A 23,163-nucleotide genomic window follows, 5' to 3' on the forward strand; every position below is an offset into this window, starting at 1 on the left:
TTTGCTGGGTCCCGCAAGCTGGTTCCTGGTTCAAGCAGGCTGGTCCATCAAGAGGAGCAGGTTTTGCAGCACAACTGGTGGCCCTTCATCCTTGGCAGGAGCCATCTTAAAAAGGGAAGCAGTCACCTAGATCCAGACCAAAGGTTTACTCTCCACACTAGTGATAAAACTTCTCTCTTTTTCCAAAATTAACACTCTCTGATGGGAAGGTAGCATGGGCTGGATGGTCTCCTGCTCTTCTTGGTGTCACATGTGGTGTCTTCATGCCTGGAGGAGGTTTCCCATCTCACCTCGCCCTCAAAACATCTACAAACTAGAGGTTTTCCAAGAAAAACCCAAAACTGAGCATCAAAGCGGTTGAATGTCTTCCTAAACTGAGCAAATACATGTTCTTGAGAGCTCTTCAGGGAGTGGTTAACCCTTGGATCTGTGTTGGCACAGAATCTACCACCAAGGATTCCCAGACCCCAGATACATTCCTTAATGATAATTAATAGAGATCAACCTCAAATTTATATTTTTTCTGCTGTTCCCTCCTTCTCCCCTTGCTTTGCCAAAGCATGAAGTCTGTAAGTCTCTGGGGTCTGAAAATCACCTTCCAAACCTTTCCTACGAAGCCCACGCCATGCTCATTACTATGACCATAAAACAAAGAATCAGCAGCAGAAAAAGCCGATAGAAGTGCAAAGTCACCATCAAAGACAGAAGAACCACCCGAATATCAAAAGTTGGAAGTGGATTTAACTGACAACTACATTGCCAGGAGCTAACACTCAATGATAACACCTAGGTAAGATGATTGGAAAAGATCTCTAAAATACAGAGTTCAGGCAGAAATGCAGCGCTCAGCATCAGGCTTCTCCAGTTTTAGGCACCTATATAAAAATTCAGTGATCGAAAGGTCCAACACCCATCAAATTCCAATAAATGGCAAGCACCCAAGCCAATCTTTCCAACCGCTTGGCCTCCATCGTTTAAATATGGGTTTAAATGACTCACTTAAGGCATCCTGGTTGGCAAACCCGCATGTCTTCCTTATTTATCCTCCAGATAAACGCTGAAAAAGTTACCATGCCAATCCTCCCATGCATTCCCCCGTAATTCCAACGTAGGACAGGAGGAACGCAGAGCAGCCTCTCTCTGCAGAAGATTTATTCCCCAGAAATAAAGGCTGTGATGGGCTCCAGAGCTACCCTGACAGATCCTTGTAAACATTTTTCTCACCATATGGGATTTACGATCCCATGTTTTGCTAAGAACAAGAGATGCTTCCTATAAAAGGCAGCCACAGCACAAATTCTTCACATACTGAGGAGGCCACCTCCTTCTGTGGTGGGTTGTCCAGTGCCCCTCTCTCATTCACTCTTCCCAGGGAATTGATAATAAATAAATTTTAAATACTGCTGTGATCCAGCAGGTCCCTTCTGATCTGAGACACCCAGGACACAAACTGAGAAGCATCTGAGCAGCCCACAGATTTATTTATTTGTGCCTGCATGGCATGATGGCAAAATCACAGAATCACAGAATGTCAGGGATCGGAAGGGACCTCGAAAGCTCATCTAGTCCAAGCCCCTTGCCAGAGCAGGAACACCCAGATGAGGTCACACAGGAAGGTGTCCAGGCGGGCTGGAATGTCTGCAGAGAAGGAGACTCCACAACCTCCCTGGGCAGCCTGGGCCAGGCTCTGGCACCCTCACCAGGAAGAAGTTTCTCCTCATATTTAAGTGGAATCTCCTGTGTTCCAGTTTGCACCCATTACCCCTTGTCTTACCATTGGTTGTCACCGAAAAGAGCCTGGCTCCATCCTCCTGACACTCCCCCTTTCCATATTGATCCCCATTAATGAGGTCACCCCTCAGTCTCCTCTTCTCCAGCTCCAGAGCCCCAGCTCCTCAGCCTTTCCTCACACGGGAGATGCTCCACTTCCTTCAGCATCTCCGTGGCTGCGCTGGACTCTCTCCAGCAGTTCCCTGTACTGCTGGAACTGAGGGGCCCAGAACGGGACACAATATTCCAGATGAGGTCTCACCAGGGCAGAGCAGAGGGGCAGGAGAACCTCTCTGACCTACTGACCACCCCTTTCTAATCCCCGCCAGGTCCCACTGGCCTTCTTGGCCACAAGGGCCAGTGTTGGCTCGTGGTCACCCTGCTGTCCCCAGGACCCCCAGGTCCCTTTCCCCTACACTGCTCTCCAACAGCTCATTTCCCAACCTATACTGGAACCTGGGCTTATTCCTGCCCAGGTGCAAGACTCTACACTTGCCCTTATTATATTTCATTAAATTTTTCCCCGCCCAGCTCTCCAGCCTGTCCAGGTCTCTGGATGCCAGCACAGCCTCTGGCGTGTCAGCCACCCCTCCCAGCTTGGTGTCACCAGCAAACTTGCTGACAGTGCACTCTAGTCCCTCATCCAAGTCACTGATGAATATATTGAACAGTACTGGTCTCAGTACTGCCCCCTGAGGCACTCCACTAGATACAGGCCTCCAGCTGGACTCTGCCCCACTGACCACGACTCTCTGCCTTCTTTCCTTCAGCCAGTTCACAGTCCACCTCACTATCTGATCGTCCAGACCACACTTCCTCAGTTTAGCTGCGAGGATGCTGAGGGAGACTGTGTCAAATGCTTTACTGGAGTATCAATCAAACCGAAAAGACCTCTAGGAGACCCAAGGAGAGGCTCCAGCCTGGTCCCATGAGGAACCATCATCAATTTTCACATCTCTTGCCCAGCCTCCAAAACCCACCCCATTGCTTTCCACTCCCACCAGTGAAGACCTGTTGGACATCACGTCCCAGTGAGATGACACCTTCTTCTGCTTGGTGCCTTCTGGGGCTGGGCAGAGAGGAACAGAACATGGTCATAGAATCATAGAATCATAGAATCATTTTGGTTGGATGGACCCTCAGAATCCACGAGTTCAACCATTAACCCAACTCTAGCACTAAATCGTGGCCTTAAGAACCTCATCTCCATGTCTCTTAGACATCTCCAGGGATGGTGACTCCACTACTGCCCTGGGCAGCCTGGTCAAACCCTCCATCATCACCTTTCCAAAGCCATGGGGAAGGAGGTTCCTTCAGCCCTGCACCTGAAAGGTGAGGAACGCTTTGACCACACAGATGTAGGACAACTCTCCTATTTCTCATCTGTTTCTCAGCGCCTTCAGGTCAGGCGAAACCTTCTGCATGTCTTAATTCTGCAAATAACCGTCTGCAAGGTGACACTTTGGCAGCAGAACAGGCAGAAGGACCTTTGACCGTCTACATTTGGGGTTTGAACTCCTGCTGATCAGTGCGGCCGCTTCCGTGCATCTCCTTTTAATGAGCTCCTGCAGCAGCAATATTTTCTCTCTCCTAGCCCAGCCCATTTCCAACAACAAGTAATTAGCGTGTGTCTTTCTAAAGCGGAGAATGAAAGGAGCAGTTTATTGCCAGCGGCCGCCTTTTGTACCCAGAAAACTGTATGAACAGTAACTACAGAAAAATGAAAGCAACCCAGATGAACCACGACTCCCCCCATCCAGGTATTACCATGAGCACAGACGAAGCATCATGTCTACATTTGGATTTGCTGCTCTATAACTGGTATTTTTCCAGATTCCAAACAATGCCAAGTGCAGAAATGTAAATTATTATATCCTGGATCTGATCCTTTTCTGATTAAAATGTAAACACCTTCGAAAAGTGACCGCTGCTGGATTTAGCCTCAAGCTTTTCAGATACTGATGCATCCATGGCTGGCTGAACATTTTATATATTTCATCGCGTTTCCAGTCTCAGGTCTGGTTTCTGGTGATGCAGAAAAGCCCAAGTGACAGGACGGGAAGCCAACAGCTGCCACGTCGGGTGCCGTCCGCGAGCCTGACATGCCACAGAGCAGGCAAAAGCCACTCTGCATCAAAACAGGGCCATTAAAATAAAAACAAAAATAAATCAGGGAAGAAAAAAAAAAGGAAAGAGCCAGGAGACAACCCAGTGCAAAAGGCCACAGAATCAGACCCAAGCCAGCTGCCTTGACACATTTACCCAGCAAGGAAGGCAGACAAATAACCAGAAAGCCAGAAATCCCGTGTTATCAGTCAGACAATAATTTATTACGTAGCTTGCTTCACTGCTATAAGGATTTTTTTGCAGTTGGGAGGTGGATTTGGTTTTTTTCTTTTTCAACAAAACCAAAACCTCATCACCTTTAGAAACACAAATTCTTTCAGTGTGCCAAATCCATGCATGGGGTCATAGCAGTTTCCCAACAGATGGGCTTCCTTGCCATGGGGGAAGATGTTACCTTTGGTGTGTGATGCATGTTGCCAAGAAAAAGAAAGGAAAAATGAGAATACGACTAAGAAAACCACTGTCTCAACTTCAGGAGGTGCACGGGGGTGGGTTTATGGCTTATCTGATGGACATCAGTCCCACAGGATGCCAGGGCAAAGGAGCATCACTCCGGCTGCAGAACAACAGCAGGCACGCTCCCTACCCCCGGTTTTTATATAAATTCAATGTATGGAAATAAATCATCATTTTTAGAAATAAAACCTGAAACCGATCATAAAAAATCCTCCAACTATCAAACCTTGAATCAAGAACAGGTTTTATAACCTATTTATACAGCAGCTGATACTACAAACTGTGACTTCAGTCAGCAGAATCCATTTTCACATTCCCTTGCTTCTACTAAAAGCTAACGGCATGAGAGCCCACATTACATCTTATCCACGTGATTTTTCACCTCTCTGAAATGTCACCAAATAAAAATATGTGAAGAAATAGCAAAAAAGAAATTAAAATGCAGATTTCACACATGCTCCTCGATCTTCTCTTCGGAGCTGCAATGTTTCCCCTCCAAGGGCACATGGCATCGCACTGGTAGGCTAGGTCGGATGTGATAGTTGCAAAAATTATGCTAAAAGCCACAATTAAGGATGTTCTCCTGCCAGAAGAACTTGCACATGTACACCATGCAAACACAGGTGCCTCGGTTCGATGCACGCAGTGGGTAGCAATCCTAAGGAAAAAAACATGTGGATTTTGCCCAGCTCCTCCGCAATCCCAGGGGATGAGCCCTGATCCCATGGAAGCAACAGCTCACATCCTCAATAAAAGCATTAGAATAACGAGGTGACCCACACGCTTTGCAAACACACGTTTTGACCGCAAGCTCATGCCGCCGCATTCTGCCTTTTGCAAATAACCGAAGGGAAAAACCATTCTCAGAAAGGAAATCTTTTCTTTCCGGGCACCCAGGCAATATAATGGGCACTTGGGCTGTGAAAAGCCCCATAATCCTAAAAGACACAACAAACTTTGAGTTGAGATGTCAACCCGCTGAAGTAATTCATCCTGCAGGTCAGGAGGGATGGGGTGGGAGCAGCATCCCCCAGTCAACAGCAGGGCAGGCACGCAGGGTACTTAATCCCTTTTAAATAATGCTTGTGGTTTGCTGGCAAAGAGCATTTTTGCACCCGTATGTCGGCTTTTAGCAGTGTTCAGAGGACAGAGCTGGGCTGCCGGCCAAAACACTGGAGCTGCAGCTCCGGATGGATGGACGGAGAGGGTTTTATGTGAGGACAAGCCAGCTGGTCCTCTCTTCATAGAATCATAGAATGGTTTGGGTTGAAGGGCCCTTCCCAGCTCCCCCAGTGCCACCTCTGCCATGAGCAGGGACATCTGCACCAGCTCAGGTTGCTCAGAGCCCCGTCCAGCCTGGCCTGGGATGTCTCCAGGGATGGTTCAGCTACCACCTCTCTGCCCAACCTGGGACAGGCTCTCACCACCCTCAGGGCCAACAATTTCTTCCTCATGTTCAGCCTGAATCTCCCTCCTTTAGTTTAAAACCATCACCCCTTGTCCTACCGCAACAGGCCCTGCTCAAAAGTCTGTCCCCATCTTTCTCACAGGCCCCTTTTAAGTCCAGAAAGGTGCAATAAGGTCTCTCCGGAGCTTCTCTTCTCCAGCTGAACACCCCAACTCTCTCAGCCTGTCCTCCCAGCAGAGCTGTTCCAGCCTCGGATCATTTCTGGGGCTCCTCTGGCCCCTCTCCAGCAGGTCCATGTCTGTCCTGTGCTGAGGAATCAGAGCTGGACCAGCACTGCAGGGGGGTCTCACCAGAGTGGAGCAGAGGGGCAGAATCCCCTCCCTCAACCTGCTGCCCATTCTCCTGGTGATGCAGCCCAAGATACAATTGGTTTCTGGGCTGCAAGCACACATTGCCAGCTCGTGTCCCATCTCTCATCCCCCAGCACCCCCAAGTCCTTCTCCACAAGGCTGCTCTCCATCCCTCCATCCCCAGTCTGTGCTGATACCAGGGGTCACCCCAACCCAGATGCAGGACCTTGCACTTGGCCTTGTTGAACCTCACGAGGTTCACATCATGAAATCTCACCTCCAGCCCCACCGATCGCTTCCCTTCATCACGCTTTTTCTCTTTTTTGGAAATGAAACTCTTCTGTGCAACAAGGCTGGGGATATGAGATCCACAGGTGCCTCCCATGTTCAAGGGCTTCGAAAGATGAAATGGGAATGAAGCAGCAAGATGTTTTTTGCAGCATCAGCCATCTCCTGTACCATCAGGAGTGGATAAAAGCAAATTATCCCTGCGTTTCTGCTGCTCCAACCAAGAAGAACAATCCTTCCCAGCCACAAATCTGGTGGTTTTGGGCTTGGGTTACATGAGCAAAGCAAGAAGATTTCAAGAAGAGATAATTCCCTCCAACCCAAGGCTGGTTCACTCATAGATGATCTCTGAATTCTGCCTAACGTGAGCTGCTCAACTTGAACTGGAAAGAAAAATCATCCCATAAACCTCTTGCTACTTTGCAGAAGATAGGGAAAATAACTTACCATGCCCCTCTCCAAGCTAGTTAAACTCATCTGAAAGACTCCATGCACAGATTAAGCATATTCAGAGATTTGCTGAATCTTTAATTACCTTCAGTGCTAAAAAACCCCCACAAAAATTAAAATATCCCCACTCAGCAACAACCACAAACAAACAAAATTTCCGAAACCTACCCTTGAATCCTGGACCTGAGCTCCTCCACCACATTCAAATGATTGAGTTATAAAATAAGCAGCAGATTGGCTTTTATTATACATCACGGACACCCCAGGAGCATCAGTCATGGACCTTATCAGTTCCCATACAAGCAGCAGCCACGGCACCACCACTGATGAGATCTTCTAATATTCTAGTGGAAAAGAACAAGAATTTTGGAAACTGGCTTCTTCCAGATTTAAATATACCCATGTAAGAGCTGCAGCCACTTGCAAAGACACAGAAAAAGCATCATCCCCCATGTCCTACGTACTTTTTGAACTTTCTGCTTCGGAAAGGATGGAGCCCAACACACACTCCAGCAAGGCACCCAACCTGCATACATTTAAGGACAGGCTTTTGACCCAGGACTGAGTTGGTTACCAAAGATTCCCTTCACCTGGGGCTGGACACGGTGTCCTCTTCAGCTCCTGCTCCGAGGACTGGATGTGGTCCAGACCCAGTTTCCATCCAGCAAAGTGATTGTGTTATGGAAAAGTGATTCTCACGCCAAACAGAGGGACCATTTGAATTAAACCTGGCTCCCTGAGACTGCTGTGGGCAAAGGGCATCATCTAAGACAGCTCTCACAGCTTGGCAAGATGCCTTTGCAGACTTTAAATCCATTTTTCAGCCTACAAGGATCTCCTGCGTGTTCTCCTACATGGCTTCCCACAGAAATTACGACAGAAAATGCGATATCCAGCCAGGTTTTGCACTGGGCTCCCAGTAGCTGCCCTGGGAAGGGACATAGGATCACAGAATTACTTTGGTTGGAAAAGACCCTCAAGATCATCGAGTCCAACTGTTAATTCAACACTGGCACTAACCCATGTCCCTGAGAACCTCATCTCTGTGTCTGTTCAACCCCTCCAAGGATGGTGACTCCACCACTGCCCTGGGCAGCCTGTTCCAATGCCCCACAGCCTTTTGGGGAAGAAATTGTTCCCAAGATCCAACCTCCCCTGGCGCAACTTGAGGCCGTTTCTTTGTGTCCCTGTCTCCCCTCAGCTCCTGTTCTCCAGCTGAACCCCCAGCTCCCTCAGCCGCTCCCATCACATTTGTGCTCCAGCCCCTTCCCCAGCTCTGTTCCCTTTTCTCAACTCGCTCCAGCGCCTCAAGGCCTTTCTGGACAGGTGAGGATCAGACCCTCCCCAAGCTTCACTTTGCCCAAGCACCATGGACCAAGCCCATGAGTTTAATCTTCCTCTCGAATCCATCCCCAGCTTTTAGCTCCTTCCAGCAACTCACAAGACAGCTAGAACCAATTCACCAGGATAAAACCTTCCTTCATGAACCAGACGCACAAATAACCAGCAAAGCGCCTCCCCAGACAGGAATTTTCAGGAGTTACCAGCCAGGCACCAGATTCCTTTTCGAGGTTTGAAGTGCATTTTTTTCGCAGTCACTCCCAGACTATCACTCTGCTTGCTGGAGGCTCTGCAGCAGCAAACACAGCTGTACATCTCCCCAGAAATCTTTCTTGGGCAACCCCACTCCCTATTCAGTTATTCCTCTCTAAATCGTAGCAAGTGAGGGGTGATAAGAAGCCAGTGATGGGAAGAAAACCAGCCTGACAAACCCCAGGAGGGTAAAGATGCTGCAAGAGTTTGCGCAGCTACATTTGTCACCCAGGGGATCGTGGGGTTTGATTAGTAAGAGGTAAATGAAGCAGCTGCAGTCAGCTGAGCCCTGGCAAGCAGGAGGATGACAGGGAGGTTTTCATTAATACAAAGCAAACTGAGAAACAGGTCCTTCCACGACACGATACCTGACCTATTTTGAGATGAACCCAAGATCAAGAGAGCTTGGGGAGTGTCTTATTTACCTCCACCAGCAGCAACGACAGTCTAGATGAACTGGCCCAGATCAAAACAGCTGATGTTCAGCCATGGAATCCACCAACTCCATATCCTCACGTGCCCTGTTGTCAGTGTCCTTGACACCAGTCCCTTCTGCAAAACCCAGGTCTCGGCTGTCTTGAGGAGCCCCAGTATTGCTACTGGAATACTGGGAACAAGAACCTCGGGTTGGTCCCAAAATGTCCTTGAGCTGCTCCTTGTGTCCAAGTGTTCCACCCATCGTGGACCCAAATATGCCAGCCATCACGGACTCAAGTGACCAAGCGCTGCACGTGTGGTTGGGATGTACCGCTGGCTGCTCCACCATGCCTTGCTTCCCTCTCTTGTAAAACACAACAAGTCTTGTTAGGACTTATCTTAAATGCTTGGCTCTCCTGGCATGGGGAGGAGGAAAGAGGTCTTGGAGCTTCCAGGTGCTACTGCAGGGAAGGCATCATGGACCTAGAAGGTCTTTGATGAACATCAGAAGTTTGGCCCTAGTTTTCAGACTGCCTAAGCGGTGATTGCGTTGAGTAAATATCTAGCAGCTCAGGAAAAACAGGACAAGAAAGCATCAAGAGAAGCTTTTTCTCCACAAACACAGCCTGGGAAGGGATAGGGCAGAAAATACTTATTTTGTTAAGTTTGCCTCCTGATCCAAAAGGAAACACTGTTCCTACAGGGATGGGTGATGACTGGAGGACCCAGGACCACCTGCAAATAAAGATCCTTCTTTCAGGACACCTGTGTCCACCCCAAGACCCCGTTTGCAGTGGAAAACCCACCAGCCATGCCCGGGACTGAACCCCCAGCTACTGGGGGACCTGCAGGCATGAGGACAACCCAGAAACACATCCACGAATGAGTTTTATGCTATTTTTTTTGTTCTTTTGTTGAAGGGTCCTTTATGTTCATTATGAAGATCTTCCCATGATGACCTCCAGCGTGTCACAACCCCACTGAAAGCAGCTGCAGGGACCAAAGGAGCTCGTTCTAAGCCACATCAGCATCCAAGAATGTCCCATCCTGCACCAGCCAACCTCTGCTTAGACCCAGGGGATTAACAACAGCCCCAAAGTTAATCATAATTAGAACACGGGGGGAGAACTCTAAGGGAGCAGCATGAGCAGTTTCAGCACGAACATCATAGCAGGATGCCTGCTACTCACATACCTTTGACCTCAAAGACGCAAATTAAAAGCCCAAACTATTTAGTTTTGGGGGAAAAGAAGACAAGAAAAGAGGTAAGGGAGAATTTAGTTAATCAAGAGATGGTGTAACCATACCAGTATCTCACAAGAAAAGGCCTTGCAGGTGGAAGCCCATTGTTGCCAGCTTTTGGTGGCCTGTCCAGGTCAGCTGAGGGCATCTGACGGTTCTTTATGACCCACCAATTATGTAGCTGAGCTGAACGAGGGACTGGAAAAGGCACTTCTGGAATAAATTACACAATATGAATGATGAAAAAAATAAACTATGTGCCTAGCCCTGAGTTACTGCAAGCACTTGGAGACTTCAGAGGAAGATGCAACGAATGCCAACATGACCACAAAGAACCAAGGCTTGGGACAGGCTTTCCCTGCTCCTGCTAGAGCTTTTTTCAGGGCTTTTCCCTCCTGGAGGGACCTTGAAGAACCTTTGTGGTTGCTGAGGATGTCTGGTCCACAGGGCCACCTCACTGCTGGTGAGCATCCCTCCATATCCAGAAGAAGCTCAACGTCTTCCAGCAGCAGGAAGCAAAGGTGACACCTGGCACTCAAGCCCCACGTGTCCCCTCCTCTGACAAGGGACATCAGGCACTTGAGGAACTGAATCCACCTTTGCAGAAACAAAAGGCTGAACCCATCAAAGAATAAGAATAATAATTTTTAAAAAATCACTTTTTTGCCAGCAGCCTGGCTTTGGCTTGGTGAATTTGAAATAGTTTTGGTCAAGTCACTGCAGCCAAAACACTGGGAAGAAAACGCCGGAAAAAGTTTTTTGTCTTTTTTTTTTTTTTTTTGTTAGGGTTTGGTATTTTTAAACAAAGGATTTTTCTTTTATTTCATGGTGACGTACACTAAATTGCCACAGCTCTCCATCACAGTGTAAAATACTTAAAACCAGATTTCATTTTGGATTGAACGAAGCCTCTTTGATTTGACATTATTTTGTTTCCTTTTCTAACGAATAAAACAGGCTGCCCAGGGAAGTGGCAGAGTCACGATCCCTGGAGGGATTTAAAAGATGCAGAGATGAGATTTTCAGGGACATGGTTTAGTGCTAGATTTAGGTGACTTGATGACCTTGAGGGTCTCTACCCACCAAAATGATGCTATGATTCTATGAAAAATAACTATTCTCATTGACCCCGGCTAAAAATCCTCCTATACTCCACAACTACCACGATTTTGCTAAAGGCTAATTAACTGAAAAATAAAAAAATACAGTTACCATCCACTATTTGTTCCGTGGGCTGATATTCAGGAGTACTTAGAACACCTAAGGATAATATGGGGTACCAACCCAAAAGATGCAGCATGACAGATGTAATTCACATATCTATTAGAAACTCATAGGAAGCTCAGTAAAGTTCTCATATATATATATTTATTTTTTTTTAAGATGAGGGAAATATTTTCTGCCCCAGGAGAAAATATTTACTCTCCAGAAATTATCTGGAATTGCACAAGATAAAACCCAGGGCTGCAAAAACCCCAACACAGATAAGGCCTCACTGATGCTCAGAGGATGCATCCTCTCCCGCTCCCTTTCAGGTCAAACTGGATCTTGTACATGACAAGTGAATCAAAAAAAAAAACCAAACAGGTTTTGAGGATAATGCTGCTGATTTGTTGTTTTTCAAAGCCTCTGTTGCCACGTCCCTGTGGTGCTGCCAACCTCTGCTGATCCTATCAGGTGGTTTAACTAGGGAGCTTAGCAGTAAAGCTAAGGAGGCACCAAGTTATATCAGGTTATTTTTTGCCCGACAGGGACCACAAAGGTTTTCAGACAGCACAGGGATAATTCCCCAACCTCAATTTTCAGGAAAAAAAAAGAAGTAAAGGAACTCACCCCAACATTCAATGTTTTGTTGTTGGGTTGGGTTTTGGCTTTTTTTTTTTTCCTCTCCTGGGCTTTGTTTATGCTGAAGTAGCTGTTAAATCCTGTTAAGGTGCTGTAAATCCCTGTCTTGCTGGGAAAAAAAAAGGAAAATAATTCGGCACCTTTAAAAGGTAACCGATCTATCTATATCTGTAACCAAATAAACTCCTTATGGAAAAGAAAGGGAGCAGGTAGGGAAGGCAGGGAGGCCAGGGAGGTCTGGTAGAGGGAAGAAATAAATGGGATAGGAAACACCAGAAATCGGGATAGGGAACAAAAAAAGTGGGATAGGGAACAACAGAAAAAATGGGATAGGGAGCCAAAAAAAAAAAAAAGATAGGGAACAAAAAAGACTGGGGCCATCAAACCCAGCAGGAGGGCTATCAGAGCGGGAGAAGAAGTTCACAAATATTGCACTATATCTGGCTACAAACCTTAAACTTGGGCTTATCCAGCCTGAGCAAATGAACAACATTAGTGAAAGGCAGACGAGAAATCGAAGAGCAGCTTGGAGAAACCAAGGAAGCCTCCTGAGAGCCAAGGAAACCTGCGCTATGTATGGAAGAGCGAGATTACAATAATTAGGTCAGTTGGCGCTGAGCCTTCTCAGCGAACACGGGCAGACACCAGCTGCTGCCTGGCTGAAAGTGGGGATGTCCCTAAGGAGCTCAGAAGCCCAACGGGTACATGTCAGGGGCATGGACAAGACCAGAAGTCTTCTCCAGCAAGCCACCTGAAGGTCTGAGGATCGGCAGCTGCAGCACGGGAAACTCTGATGGGATATAAGAAAAAATTCCTTCGGTGTGAGTGACATCGAGGGGTGTGTGGTCTCCATCCTTGGAAAGAACATCAAGACTCACATGGACGACACCCTGAGCAACCAGGTTTGATGGAGAAGCTGGTGCTGTGCTGAGCAGAGGGCTGGACCAGAGGATCTCCAGAGCTCGCTTCAATCCAGACTAACTCCAGGATCTTGCCTAGGTGGGCTTGCCCTTCGCCCAGACTTCCAGGACAAAGCCACCAAGTCTGAGCTTCAGCTTAATCCAAACTAGAAGAAAATTTTTTCCCAGCTGCAAGTGGTCTGGAAGTCCAGACTGATTTGAAAGAGCCCCGAGAGCAGGAGCTGGACCAAGATCATGTCCAGATGTTTGACACCAGATCAAAAAACAGGAAAGGGAGATCAAAGAGGAGGACGTGCTCACCACCATGACCCCTCCTTCTCTTTTCCTCTCCATCTGCACCACATGAGAGCCATCATCTGTCTCCAATTTGGTCATCCAATACCGGGGCCCAGCCTCCAATCCAGAAGAAACCAGTCACCTATTGCTTGGTCTTCAGGTTCTCCCTTTGGATGGTGACTTGAATCAAACCCCCACCTTCCAAACACAACTCGTTTTTGTTAATAGTGGAGGCAGATACTTCACCTACTCTGGGTGAACCTGCTTTAGCAGGGGGGTTGGACTACATGATCTGCAGAGGTCCCTTCCAACCCCAACCACTCCATGATTCTGTGGTCTCTCCAAAATTTTTTCTAAGCTGCTTCTTTGTGAACACCTCCCCAATATTCTAACTTGCCACTACAACTCACATCAGCCTCCTGGATTTCTTCACTAATTCAGAGAATGTCCCGAGCTGGAAGGGACCCGCAAGGATCAAGTCCAACTCATGTCCCTGCACAGGACAACGTCAAAATCCACACTGCCTGTCTGAGGACATTTGATTGATATCAAACCAAATCTTCACACAAGAAGAGCATCCTACAGACTCAACTGTCCTGGGCATGCTTCATGCAACCATGAAGTTCCCACAGTCACTACAGTTCACCAGCCAAAAACCATCAGCCCCTCTTAAATACAAATATTTTGACATGTCCCTTGGTCATGCAGAAGACCTCACGCATGACGCTCACGTTCAGCCGACAAACTCTTCTTCATTAGCTTCCCAAGCAATATTCTCATTTGGTTACCTTCTCTAATCTCCGTCCAGCACATCAGAAAACAGCAGCCACAGTTTATCATGTACTTTGAATCAAAGTTAACCACTTTTTTGTTAAAATAATTAGCTAATCAAAAGCACTCCTTCCAAACTGATGTTCCTCCTAATGCTTTAATCAATAGACAGAGATGCTCAGAAGAGAGATAATATGGCCTGAGTCTAGGTGCTGCAAGGACAACACTTTTCATTCATTATTACTCATAAGAGTAATAATTTGAGAGAAGATAAAATTTCAGAGAATAATAATTTGAGACAAACATCATTCCTCCTCCAACAACTGTATAAAACAACGTAGTAAGTGGCTCACGTTGGAATTTCCTGAGTGGATCAAAATTGTTTTCAGGGTTCGAGTCTCTGGGTTTTGAAGGAGGAGAGGAGGGGTTTGGGGGGAAGGCTTGGGATTTTCTTCTTTTTATTTTCCCTTTCACCCTTTAAAAAGAAGCAGAGGTTGCAGCCTGCTGTGCTGGCTTCCAGAAGAGAATAATTAACCTGAAAGTAAGGCACTTATTTTTACTACAGTATATAGCCGGCCAAATGCCTGGTATCGCTTAGAGTGGCAGACGATTTAGTGACTCCCTCGCTGAGCAGCAGCGTCTGAAAGCCCTGGGGAGAGCAAGCAATGCCTCCGCCCCGGCATTTAGCAAACGGTTCAGCTCTGCCGTGAAAGGCAAGCTGGCAGCAGTCCTGCACGGAGCGAGCGTCAGCATCCATTCGTCATCCACGCAGACGGCTCCCATCAGTGCCTGGGTGAGCGTGGCGCCCTTCATCATCCTTCATTTTGCTTGGAAAAGACCTTTAAGATCATCGAGTCCAACTATTTAACCTACACTGGCACTACCCCATGTCCCTGAGAACCTCATCTTCACGTCTGTCCAACCCCTCCAGGGATGGTGACTCCACCACTGCCCTGGGCAGCCTGTTCCAATGCCCGACAGCCCTTTCCGGGAAGAAATTGTTCCCCAGATCCAACCTCAACCTTCCCTGGTGCAACTTGAGGCCGTTTCCTCTGGTCCTGGCACTTGTCCCTTGGGAGCAGAGCCCAACTCCCCCTGGCTCCAACCTCCTTTCAGGCAGGTCAGAGATCAGAAGGTCTCCCCTCAGCTCCTGTTCTCCAGCTGAACCCCCAGCTCCCTCAGCCGCTCCCATCACACTCGTGCTCCAGCCCCTTCCCCAGCTCCGTTCCCTTCTCTCAACTTGCTCTCCTCTCCCTGGTGAGTCTGTGCCAGCAAATTCAATCAATCTTTTTTACAGTATGACTAGGCTAGCCCTTAAAATTTCATTGGGCTGGACCCATCTGCAGATGTTCATGCTCAGGGATGGGGAGCAGAGTAGGAGACCTGGAGCTGCTGCAGGGCTGGCAGCGTGTCCTCCTCACCGCGTTACAACCCTCCTGGCACAGGGAAAGCTCCTGTTGACGGTTCATCCTTCCCCACCGACACGTGCAGTGAGGAGGCAGCCAGGCTCTGGCTGAATGAAGCGAGAGTAACTGGGGGTGCTCACGGAAAACCTCAGCAAAGGCAGCAAGAGACGAGTGTGCAAACCAGGGCAGGGGAAAGGCTGAGTCACTTCCTCCCCCAGAGCCCAAAATAGAGAAGAGCGTAAAGAAAATCATTCAAAAAAAGGAAGAGAATCCCCAGTTTAAAAAAAAAAAAAAAAAAGAAGGATGAAAGCATATATAGTGACAACAGAAGGGGAATGGATAGAAGAGCAGCCTCATGCTGCAGTTGTAACAAGAAAAGCTGCCAGGAGCAGAAAGGGGCCAAGCGTTACCCCTGGCTCCTTTGGGAACAGGGGTTCCCTTGTCACTTTTACCAGCAGCTCCAGCTCCAGGGCGAATTCACAGACCATCGATGATGCCGAAAAGCCACCGCACTGGTGGCTCGTCTCCTCCAGGCAACGCTTTCGGCTGTGACCTCAGGTTCAGTGGGAAAGCGCAGTGAGCCTGGCCAAGATTCCGGGGAAAGATTTTTAGATTTTATCCACTCCCCAGTGTCCTAACATGCTACGTGAGCTTCTAGGTGGCAACACATGAAATCATAGAAGCATTTTGGTTGAAAGAGACCCTCAAGATGGAGTCCAGCCGTTAACCCAACACTAGCACTAAACCATAAATGCCACTATTAGGAGCAGTAACAGTATAATTAATACCCGATTATCCATCCCAGCAGGTCCATGGAGTGGCCAAGTTCAAGGCTGGAAAACCCTTTGAAACTGCAAAATATTGGTATAGACAAGGGAACCTGGACAAAAATCAGCCACGGGCTTTTCACTGCAAGCTCAGTGGTCATGTGGAAGCACAAAGTCCTGGGACAACAGTGGGGCAGTAAAAAAATTGAATAATTTGGCTTGGAAGGGACCTTAAAGATCATGCAGCATCATCCCATCACACCTTCCAGGCAGCATCCTTACAGCCGGCTCCTCCTTCTCCACGTTCAAGGCAATTTGGGTTATTTCCTTAAAGAAAATTTGATTAATTACTAAAGCCACTTCTGAACTAACTGACCTGCTTGCACCCAGACAGATAATATTTAAGCTCATGATTGCTGTTGCCTCTCCTTATAGGCAAGAAGAAATCTGAATTTCCCTTTTCCACCCTCTTTTCAAGAGCTTATAAGTTCTTATTTTTGAGACTTGCACTCCTCTGTCAAGTTTGACTGGTTAAAAAAGCTTCTGGAGAAATAGCAATTGACAGCTAGTAGTGCATAAGACTCATTTCTGTTAATCAAAAACAAACAAACAAACAAATCAGAAATCTAGAGAAGCAGCTTTGAAGTGGCCATTTGCAGTCAATAAATAAATCTTTCACCTTATGTAATGGAAATATGCAAAAAAAATATATGAAAAGCTGTGCAAATATCCTTTCTCAGAGCTGATTCTGAGAAAGATGATGTATGTTCCACAGGCGCTCCAAAACCCATGAGGAAGGGAAAGGGACCAGCACCATGGGGTGAATTTTTGCATTAAAAGCATCGGAGGGGGAAGGATGCTGCAGTTCCAAGCATCCTCACAGGCAGAAAAAAAAAAAAAGCTGCTTTTTGCCAGGCCAGCACAGGGATGGACAAAGCAGGGATGCAGGAAGGGATGGAAACCTCGCTGGTCACCAGAAGAGCTTTCCAGAAGTGTGTGTTTTATTTCAGAGCTGCTGGCGGGATGCGAGAAACTGCTGGTCCCAAAACAAGGGGAAAAAAAAGCCGTGAGAGAAAGGCATCCAGCACCTCATCATAGCTGGTCCCTGCAGCTTTTCAGCCTCTTCATCCACATCTGTGGCCCCCTCTTCCTCTAGAGGCATCTGTAGCCATAATGAGACCTCACAGCTCCTGAAAACTCCCTTTACTTCCTCTCCTAGAACTCATTTCCAAAAGCACCCTGAGCTTCTACCTCCTGCTGTAAAGCCTACAGCTGCAGAAATTATTGCTGCGAGTTTTACGACCGCTGGCCCGCCTTCCCAAGCCAGAAAAAAATGTCATCAAAGATGCCTCCAAGCCCATCATTGGCTGGGAAGAGGCTTTTGTCGGATAACTGATACACCCCGGTCTAAGGGAATATGGCTCCTGGGGGTGCAGGCATCCACCCCCGGCTCTTCTCACCACACAAAGCAAACGCCACCTTAAACTTAAACCATTTCTCTGTTATTAAGCCCAGCTGGCAACCGCAACACTTCCTGCTTGCTTTTCCGCTGACACCCAGGATGGGGAGAACTTATTGCACCTTTCCAGACTTAAACAGGGCCTGTAAAAAAGATGGGGACAGACTTTTGAGCAGGGCCTGTCGTGATAGGACAAGGGGTGATGGTTTCAAACTAAAGGAGAGGAGATGAGGACATGAGGAAGAAATTGTTGGCCCTGAGGGTGGTGAGAGTGTGTCCCAGGTTGGCCAGAGAGGTGGTGGCTGAACCATCCCTGGAGACATCCCAGGCCAGGCTGGATGAGATGATGAGGGATGAGCAGGGACACCCGCACCCAGATCAGGTTGCTCAAAGCCCCATCCAGTCTGGCCTTGATTATTTATCATTTATCGTACAATTATTCCTGCAAGATCTCCTATTAGAAAACACTCAGATGTGTTTTCATAGACCTGAACACCCCTTAAATCCACCTGCAGAAGCTGGTGGCCCCAAAACAAGGTCTCCATGGACCATGAAGTAGAAGGAGCAGTTTGCAGCCACGGCTGAGTCCAGCTCTGCAAAGCCGCTGCCTGGCCCCAATCTCACCCAAGGCTGCGTCACTCACGACCAGTTCCATGCTGGCTGGCAAAGCTCAGACTTCACAAATGAGACACTCAATGCTCATGACGGCCGAGGCCCATGAAACATCTGCGATGCGTTTCTGTTCTAGCTCAAAAGCGTTGTGCTTCCAAAGATCAGACTTGTGAGATTTAATCAAACGATACAAAACACTTGAGGATCTACGTACTTATTTGCAGAAGTCTTTTGTCAACACTAGCTTAGGGACGGACCAGGTGACATCTCTGCCCCTGGCCTGTCCCCCACTGACCGCTGTGGCATGTCACACTGTCCTGCCACAGCCTCCCATGCCACCCTTCCCACGCAAACCCAACCACTCGCCTCCTGTGGAGCCACCACCCAATGCAACCAGCAGCAGAGGAATGGTGACAACCTGGTTGTCAACACCAACTTCTCCTGAGGTCCTGGTGAACACAAGCCAAGCAACACAGCTCCTCCAGGATTTTATGAGTTCAAAAGCGTTTTTCAGAATTAATTATGAACGCTGTTAGCTGTTCCTCATCACAGGCAACTGGGGAAGCTGGTGGCAGCTGTGTCCCCCCCATGTAGCTTCTGCTTCGGTGCAGGGCCAAACCCTTCCCAGGGCAGCACAGGCTGTACAAATCAGTCCCAGATCCAAAGGAACAGGGAAGGTTGGTTGGGTTGTGGGGGGTTTTTTTGTACTAAAGCAAATTAAAATCACTGGTGAGAAATGAGAAGCTTGTAGGCACCCACGTGCGTCCTCAGATCACCTGGACATGACAGGACAGCAAGGGATGGAGCACACCACACAGCTGCTCACCTCCACTCCCCATTCCAGGGACACAGACATGTCATCCCACCCACAACCCCTTCCATCCTGTCGCCCCAGAGATGCAGGTGACATCGATCACCACTCCATGGCGTGGTGGACACAACCACGCTGGAGAAGAAGACAAAGCAGAGCTGGTGCTGGTGGTCACAAGAGGAGACGCCCTCGATAAATCGCTGAGTGTTATGAAATATTTGCACAGAATGCTCCCGGCCGACAGGCATGGCAGGATTTGGTCCTGCTGAGATAGCAGAGGCAGTTTAGTTGTGTCACCACAGGTTCTCCTGCCACGTGAGAAAACAGGTTTTTCTTCTCCTGCACCATGACTGCTACGTGCCTGAGGGACATGGGAGGCCAAGGGTTGAAAAGGAAAGATCTTAAGTCCATTAGAGAGATGCCACCCCCATTCCTGGCCACTTTTGGAGGATCTTTACATTGCAAAAGACAGACAGTGATGATGCAGAGTCCAGCAAGACAAGACCCACCATGACACAGCCCAAGGAAGACGTGGAAGAAACAAAACCTCTTTTTTCATTGGGAAAGTTGATGGCTAAATGCACAAGAAGTTTTGAAAACACTCAATGTCATGCTCATTTCAGGCTGAACTGAGCAGGAAACATACTTCTCTTTGGATGACCAGCACAGCGTCTATGTTGTAAATTACTCTCTATATATACAAAAATGCATGTACATATATATAAATAAAATAAAATAGTCAGTCTCTTACACAAACAGAAAATGATTGATGAGCTACACTAGCCCTTTATTTCAGATGACTCACTAATGCACTAATTACACTCAGGCAGCAGAACTGCACCTTCTCCAAGGAGTTTCACCAGAACATCCCAAAGCATTTATGGAGATTCCTCATCCAGAAGCCTCAACACCTCTTGATTTTCAAGAGAGAAAAATTGTCCTTTCCCCAGTCTAAGAGCATGAGCTACCCCAAACAGCGCAGCAGTTTGTTTACTCTGAAACTTAACGATGGCATGTGTAATACTGAAGAACAATGAAACCATTAGCAACATCTAATTGCTCCGTATTTTAGCAGAAATAGGCAACATGCAAAATGTGCCCCAAACACCTCCTGAAATAGCTCCTCTGCTGCCCCCAGCTTCCATAGAGGCCATAGGGTCCAGCTATACTTTTAGGAATAGCTCCTCACAAATACACAGGACCCCGAAGACTCACTTTGGCAGCAAGAACATGAAATTAAATAAGGTCCAGGAGGGTTTTCTGGCTGCTGTGCAGAGCAAAAACTCAACCAGCGATAACTACTGCAATTTCGCACCGTTCCTGCTGGGAAAATATGAAGCATCAGCAAAGATGGCTGCGAGGAGAAACAAGAGAGAGAGACCCAAAATGAGGAGGGAGAGAGTTAGTGTAGCAAAATTTGTCCTCACCAGGAGACCACAGTAGAGTGAACTCAACAGAGCACTTCACCCTGAAGTGAAAATGCTCAGAGAGCAAAAAAAAGGAGGGTTTTACTCTTCCAAGACAGATTGCTGAAAGAGGGACATTTGGAGATAAAGCTCAGCACCTCGTCATCTTCCCTTCCACAGTCTGGATCAAGGGTTAACAACTATCAAGTATGTTTTCATGCTTTGCACATTATTTTTCATGACCCCCAGGAACCCTCCGTAGACCATTCTCACCCCATTTGTACACCAGGCTGACTCAGTTAAGAGAAAAAAGGTCTCCAGGTAGCTCCATCCTCTCCCAAATACCCCCCGCAAAGGCAGAACTGGTGTCCAGTTCATCTCCACAAATGGTTTCTCCAGTCTCCTGTCAGCTGGGGAGCTCCTGGGTGCTGGGCTTCCCCACATCACCTTCATTTGCGGCATCCAACCACTGCTCCTCTGCTTTCCTTTAAAAGTAACATGAGATCTTATAAATTAATTTAAAAAAAAAAAATGCTTCCTAAGAGCTGGACAAGTCCCACGGAGCTTTAACTACCACACCTTAAATTCAAAGAGGCCTCCAGTGCAGAAACCACGTTGCAAGGAGGATTCAGATAGAGCTCAGAGGGAAAGAGCTTCACATCCAAGCACAGCCTGAGCTTCCCAAAACAGACAACGCTCGTCTCGCTGCCAAAGATAACACGCTTAACACGGGGAAACCACAGCCTACAAATTTTACTCGAGGCTCGAGGGAATAAAATCCAGCGCAAGGTTTTGCTCTTGGACCTCAGGATGAGCAAGGGCAGAGCAAAGCCGTTACAGGGAAAAAGAACATAGACTGACGCAATAAAAAGTTGGGTTGCTGGGGTTTTTTTCCATTTGCTGGAGACAAAGTGTGAATATTTGCTTGTCAGGGTCACAGAAGCTGTAAGCGGAGCGGGATGTTTCCCTCTCTATACCACGGGGCATCCCCTTGCCAGCATCTGGATGCTCAGAGGATGGTCCACCAGCAAAAGGCCTTCCTAGATTTTGGAGAAGAGGGACTATTAAATCACCTGGTCTTATTTTAGTGTCTTTGGGTTGAGAGAAACAACCTGGAAGCTAAATGTATCTCCTGCTTCCTCCCATCTCCTTTGTTTTTGGTAATAAATCTGTGATTTTGAGCTTCATCCCCTACCCACCTGAATGCTGATGGAAGAGTAGCATGGATCACTGGAGCGGAAGCGCAGGTGGCGCAGTTGGACATGTGGAAATGGCCTATTTTAGAGGAGCCACCACATCTCCAGAAAGGCCCAGGGCACTCCAGCCTTGCTAAGAAACAAAATCTACCTCTTTCCAACCTAATGAGACTGCAACCTCATCCAGTGTGGGGTCTGACTGGCGGGGGTGTCACCCCTTCCTGAGGAGCCTGACACAGGGAGATGAATCTTAGTCTCATTTTATGGAAAAAAAAACCTACTCCAAGGATAGAGTTTTGGAGCGTTGGGATGCCAGGGACGCCCAGCAACGTTGCTTCCAGATTTATGGCATTGCTGGGAGCAGCTGTGGCAAAAAAATGTCCCGCGAGCGCTGGCTGCTCCACTGCCACTAACATCTGTCATCCCCTACTGTCACCCGAGGTCCTTGAGACTACGTGCGACCAGAGTGACTCTGCAAGAAAAAAACCACCAATAATAAGAAAATAACAACAAAATCCAGTCCCTGGTTGAGCCCTCGCTCGCTATGCCCAAACCCAGCCGTGGGTGAAGGGTGAGGAAAGCACCTCAGGGAGGTGGGAGATGGACCACGCAGCAGAGGACACGCCATCAGGGGTGTCCCCCTCCTTGTGAAGGCGCTGAGGGTTAAAGCAGGTGACACCTTTGTCCGTCCTCGCCGCCACCACCCTCATCCTCCCGTAACGGGGATAACGATGACCCACGCTGATCGCTACAGGAGCTCTTGCGCCCCATGGTTTCCATGTCATTTTTGCCTGGCGGGGGGGACACGCTGGAGGAGATGGAGGGAGAGGCCGGTGCTGCCCTTCGTTAGGGCGCCCGGGAACCTTCCAGAGGCCGAGAGCCGGACCCACATCCAGCCCTAGACCTGCCTGTCCTGGTCACCGAGGGACACATCGGGCGGGAAAACCCCGCGGGACGAGGCCGCTCCCGCAACGCCAAACCAACCCCCCCATCCCAAGGGGAAAAAAAAAAAAAAAAAAATCACACGAAAACCCAAACCCCACGGCGGCCCAGTCAGCCCCGCTCTCTGCAGCCCAGCGCGCACCCACGCGTGGGTTGTTTTGGGTTTTTTTTAAATTAATTCTGAGGGAAACAAAAGGCGGGACGTGCCTCCCCCCCCCCCCCCCTCCGCCCGCCGCCGCACCGGCTGCTGTGTCATCGCCCCCCCCTCCCCGGCCTTACCGTGCGGCGGTGCCGGGCGCTGTCACAGCCCCTCGGGGAGGCTCATGGGCTCCGGGTGAGGCGGGGAGGGGCCGGGGGGGACAGCGGGGACAGCCGCGGCGCTGCCCGCCCGTGAGGAGACACCCGGCGGAGGGACGCGCCGGGGCGGCCGCACAGTGACGCGGCGCCGCTGCCCCGCCCGGACCGGCCCCCGCCGCTGCCGCCTCCGCCGCCGGCCCTGCCGGGAGATGTAGTTCCTCCGCCCCGCCGCCCGGCCTGGCCGGGGGCAGCTGCGCAGGGCGCCCAAAACTCGGGGACGGCCCCCTAACACCCCCCCTGCCACCCCGGTGACACCGCCGGTTAAAACGCCCGGGTTTCAAAACAGCTTTTGTG

At 48.6% G+C, this 23,163-nt stretch overlaps 1 protein-coding gene across 4 annotated transcripts in view; it reads right to left on the reverse strand.

Moving 5' to 3' along the window:
• The window catches only part of CTIF (cap binding complex dependent translation initiation factor), a 153,113-nt gene extending 130,173 nt beyond the window's left edge, over positions 1 to 22,940 (reverse strand). For all 4 annotated transcript variants that reach the window (XM_065656596.1, XM_065656595.1, XM_065656594.1 and 1 more), the window contains exon 1: positions 22,792 to 22,940. The gene's annotated coding sequence lies outside the window, so the exon portion shown is untranslated. The remainder of the gene's footprint in view (positions 1 to 22,791) is intronic.
• Between the last annotated feature and the right edge of the window lie 223 nt (positions 22,941 to 23,163).

This window comes from Caloenas nicobarica, chromosome Z, assembly GCF_036013445.1.
Source record: "Caloenas nicobarica isolate bCalNic1 chromosome Z, bCalNic1.hap1, whole genome shotgun sequence".
Lineage (NCBI taxonomy): Eukaryota > Metazoa > Chordata > Aves > Columbiformes > Columbidae > Caloenas > Caloenas nicobarica.